This window comes from Coregonus clupeaformis, chromosome 21 (genome assembly GCF_020615455.1).
Source record: "Coregonus clupeaformis isolate EN_2021a chromosome 21, ASM2061545v1, whole genome shotgun sequence".
Taxonomy (NCBI): domain Eukaryota; kingdom Metazoa; phylum Chordata; class Actinopteri; order Salmoniformes; family Salmonidae; genus Coregonus; species Coregonus clupeaformis.
The window spans coordinates 9771526-9776733 of record NC_059212.1 but is presented as its reverse complement, the minus strand read 5'-3'; the positions used below and the strand labels follow the sequence as shown (position 1 = coordinate 9776733).

Sequence of the window (5208 nt, the reverse complement as noted above, 5' to 3'; positions counted from 1 at the left end):
CGTCTGGTTCCAGCTCGGACCCCGGTGGAGCGGATGGCTCCAACATGGGGGAGAGTAGACGACTGGACCTGGACTGGGTACCGGAGAAGCGGACTGCCCCGTCTCTGGAATGAAGCAGCTGACCGGAGCTGGACTAGGCACCGGTGGAGCAGACTGCTCTGGTACTGGAGCAGAGCAGCTGACCGGAGCTGGACTAGGCACCGGTGGAGCGGAATGCTCTGGCACTGGAATAGAGCAGCAGACCGGAGCTGGACTGGGCACCGGAGGAGCGGACTGCTCTTGCACTGGAATAGAGCAGCTGACCGGAGCTGGACTGGGCACCGGAGGTGCGGACTGCTCTGGCATTGGAGTAGAGCAGATGACCGGAACTGGACTAGGCACCGGTGGAGCGGACTGCTCCATCACTGGAGCAGAGCAGACAGCCGGACCCAGACCAGGCACCGTTAGAGCGGACTGCTCTGGCATGGGAGCGGAGTAGATCTCCGGTCCCGGATTGGGCACCGAGGGAACGGACTGCTCCTGCCCTGGAGCGGAGCAGACTTCCGGACCCGTATCCATCCCCATCTCTGGAGCAGGACTGAATGCAGTGCCCAGCCCGGGCACCGACACAGAGGAGGATTCCACCCCCGTGGTTAGGCTAGCTGCCGGCCCCAAACTGGGCACCGACACGCTAAGGTGCTCCCTGCAGGGGACCATTGCTGGAGGCTCCATGCAGGGGACCGTCACTGGGGGCTCCGTGCAGGGGACCTTCACTGGAGGCTCCGTGCAGAGGACCGTCGCTGGAGGTCTGGTGTGAGGAGCAGGCACGGGCCGTACCGGGCTGGGAACACGCATCATTGGCCTGGTGCGAGGCGCAGGCACGAACCGTACCGGGCTGGGGACACGCACCATTGGGCTGGTGCGAGGAGCAGGCATGGGCCGTACCGGACTAGGGACACGCACCATTGAGTTGGTGCGAGGAGCAGGCACGGGCCGTACCGGGCTGGGAATGCGCACCAATGGTGTGGTGCGCTGAGTTGTCATTTTCCGTGATCGACTATGGGCCGGCGCTGGAGGCACCGGACTGGGAACTGCTGTTAAAGATCTCCGACTGCTCCTGTCCTTCTCTCTCCACTGCCAATCCCCATCCTGTGAGGACTCCTCCGAGAGCCCCCACGAGTGAGGTAACAGAAGCACATCGTCAACTTCCTCCGACTCCTCTGTGTACTCCTGCTCCCATGGTTGTAGGGGCTCCTCCTGGAACCCCCACGAGTGCAGTGGTCAGGGCTCTTCTCCCTCGATCCCTGACCACACCCATAACCCCCCCAGGGGTTTTTCTGGGCTCGACCATCAGTCAGTTTGACCACAAAGGAGACGGGACCACTCTGACTCAAAATGATACCTGGCAACCAGCGTTGGCTGCTTGTGAAGTTGCGGATGTAGACAGTGTCATTGGGTTTTAACTGTCTCTCCCTCGCGTGGTGGTCATGTCTCTCTTTTTCTTTCTCCTGCTTCTGTTCCACTCGAGCTTTGATGTCCGGACGCAGTAGATCCAGGTGAGCTTTTGGCTTTCTGCCCATTAACATCTCCGCTGGAGCCTGTCCTGTTGTTGTTTGTGGCGTGATGCGGTACTGGAACAAGAACAGAGAGAGCTTAGTTGTGATGGTTCCCCCAGTCACCCTTTTGAGCCCCTCTTTCAGTGTCTGCACAGCCCGCTCCGCTAAGCCTTTTGAGGACGGGTGAAACGGAGAGCTGCGGACATGGCGAATCCCATTTCTCCGCATGAATTCTTGGAACAAGTCACAGGTAAACATTGTTGCGTTGTCGGACACAAGAGAGTCAGGCAGACCATGGGTTGCAAACACCTGCCAAAGCTTTTCGATGGTTGTGGTCGCTGTGATGTTGCTCATGATGTGAGCCTCCAGCTACTTGGAGTCCGCATCCACCATGACAAGGAACATGTGACCCATGAAAGGGCCAGCAAAGTCTATGTGCAGCCTGGACCATGGGCGGTCAGGCCACTCCCACAGATGTAGTGGCACGTGCGGCGCCATCTTCTGGTTACTCTGACACTCAGAACATGATTTAACTTTGTTTTCTACATCCTGATCCATGTTAGGCCACCAGATGTAAGATCTGGCTAAACCTTTCATCTGGGAGGCACCTGGGTGAGCCTCATGGACCTCATCCATGACTTGTGCATGGCCAGGAGGTGGAACAACCACTCTGGACCCCCAGAGTATGCAGCCATCCTGCACACTCAGCTCAATTTTGTGCTTTGCATAACGTCTTTGTCCATCATCCTCTATGACAGGAGGCCAACCCCGCATAAGGAATATTTTCACTTGGGACATGATAGAATCCCGGTCTGTCCACTGTTTGATCTGTTTGGCATTCACAGGTGAGTTTGACAATCTCTCCATTAGGAAAATTGCCTCAGGAGGCACCACAGTTGTGGCGGGCATCTCTGGTAGCGGGAGACGGCTGAGCGCGTCTGCGTTTGCATTGTCCTTCCCCGCTCTATACACTATAGTGTACTGGTAAGCTGACAGTGTGAGGGCCCAGCGCTGTTTCCTTGCTGAAGCCATGGGAGGAATGCATCTTGATTCACTGAAAAGTCTCATCAGTGGTTTGTGGTCAGTGCATATGGTGAAATGACGACCGTAGAGGTACTGATGGAAGCATTTCACAACAAAGACTATGGCCAGACCTTCCTTGTCTAACTGTGAATAACCCTTCTCAACACTCGTCAGCGTACGTGATGCGAATCCAATGGGTTTCTCTGACCCGTCCTCCATCTGATGAGAGAGTACTGCCCCGACGCCATAGGGCGAGGCGTCACATGACAGGATGATCTCTTTGTCTTGGTGAACTGAAGTTGTGCTGATTGTAGTAGTGCTTTCACTTCCTTGAAAGCTTTCTCTTGTGCTAGCCCCCACTTCCATTTACAGTCTTTGTGGAGCAGCTGATAAAGTGGAGCCAACACTGTTGACAGCTCAGGGAGGAACTTACCATAGTAGTTCACCATGCCCAGGAACGACCTGAGCTCGGACACATTCTTGGGGTTTGGAGCATCCTTGATTGCCCTGACTTTGTCCTCCACAGGACACAGACCCTGCGCTGTGATCTTGTGACCTAGGTATGTCACACTCTGTGCTTGGAATGTGCACTTGCTACGCTTCATGCACAGCCCTGCCTCAAAGAATCTCTTTAACACCTGATGGTGGAGGTCCTCATCCTCCGTCTCCCCTGTAACCAGGATGTCGTCCAGGTACACTGCTACATGAGGGATCCCCTGCAGCAGATTGTCCATTGTCCTCTGGAAAATGGCTGGGCTGGACGCCACTCCGAAAACCAAGCGGGTGTACCTGAACAAGCCTTTGTGCGTGTTGACTGTGACATACTCTTTTGAGTCCTCATCCAGGAGGAGCTGTTGGTAGGCGTGACTCATGTCAAGCTTTGAGAACGTCTTGCCTCCTGCAAGCATCGCGAACAGGTCATCCACCCGCGGCAGCGGGTAAGCGTCTAGCTTAGAGGCCCTGTTGATGGTGAGTTTGTAGTCCCCACATATACGCACCGTGCCGTCAATTTTCAGAACGGGAACGATTGGAGCTGCCCAGCGGGAGAACTGAATGGGAGTAATGATGTTTGTTTTCTGCAGCCGCTCCAACTCATCTTCCACTTTCTTTTTCATGACGTAAGGCACTGTCCTGGGCTTGAAAAAGCGAGGCTCAGCCTGAGGATCCACGAACAGCTTAACTGCAGTGCCCTGCAGTGTGCCCAGTTCATCTTTGAAAATCTCTGGGTACTTTTGAATGACATCCTCAGTCACTCGGGTGTGTTTTATCTCACCCCAGTTCAGTTGTATTTTGTTTAGCCAAGTCACGCCCTAGTAAACTAGGTTGTATGCAATGTCCACCTCTAGAGCCCCCAGCAATGGTATGGTCTTCCCGGTGTACATACGCAGTCTGATCCCTGCCGGTGTGAGGGCAGAAGCCTGTTTTGAGCCCCACATTTGTTTGTAGGTCTCCTCACTGATGACAGAGGCAGAGGCCCCCGTGTCAACCCCCATCCTCATCTGCTTTCGATCTACCTCCACTATAGCATAGATAGGCTCTGCACGCGGCTCACTCACATTAAACATGTTGTAGGAACAATGCTCTTCTGCCTCCTCTGTGCTCTCTAGGTGGTGCGCTGCTGACTGCGGCTTCGGTGCTGTGAACTTGCCCTGCCCAGTCCGCCCAGCACCTGGCTTGCTCCTAGGACCCCTGCATTTTTTAGCTAAATGTCCCTTTTTGTTGCAATTGTGACAGACAGTATCCTTGAACTTACGGTTGTTTGCATAATGTGTTCCTCCACATCTGAAACATTCCACTGCTTTTCCCCTTTTTCCTGCCGCCTCTTTTGTCACCTGATGCACTGCACAACTTCCACTGTTGGCCTTTTGAATATTTTTCGCATTACTAGCGGCCATCTCCATCCCTTGAGATAGTTCCCATGCTCTCTTGAAAGTCAGTGTGGCTTCCCCCAGAAACCTGCAATGTATGCTGTCCTCATTAATGCCACAGACTAATCTGTCACGGAGCATGTCCTCTAACATAGCCCCAAACTCACAATGTTCAGAGAGTTCACGTAATTCAGCAACAAAGTTAGCAACAGACTGACCTGTTTTCCGAAAATGGCAGTTAAACTTGAACCTCTGGACAATCACTGAAGGCTTTGGATTGTGGTGAGTCTGAACGAGAGCAACTAGATCCCCAAAAGGAATTTCTCCCGGTCTCCGTGGTGTAGCCAAATTCCTCATTAGCTTGTAGGTTTTAGCCCCACACACACTCAAGAGAATAGAGCGCTGTTTAGCCTCTTCTGTAATTCCATTTGCCAAGAAAAAGTGTCCCAACCTTTCCACATATTCCGTCCAGTCCTCATTCTCTTCCACAAACTCAGTGATAGTCCCAAACATTGCCATTATAACGCCAACTTGTCCTTGATCCTCGTTAGCGATTTTCACTTGCTGCTAATTGCCCCCGTTGGCGTTTCCCTCCAGTGGCGGCTTATCTCCGTCGCTCATTAAGCTAGCTAGCTAACTGACTACCTCCACTGTTTCTTAGCTAGCTAGCACATCGTCCTGTACATGTTGATAAAGTTTTATCCTCGTCACCAAAAAGATGTAGTAACTTGACAAGGAATGCCCACACGCATTTCAATATTACTTTCCTTTACTTTCAACCC

At 53.3% G+C, this 5208-nt stretch overlaps 1 pseudogene; it reads right to left on the bottom strand.

Annotated features, from left to right (window-relative positions):
- Positions 1-1076: 1076 nt before the first annotated feature.
- Positions 1077-4945, bottom strand: LOC121534766 (annotated as a pseudogene).
- Between the last annotated feature and the right edge of the window lie 263 nt (positions 4946-5208).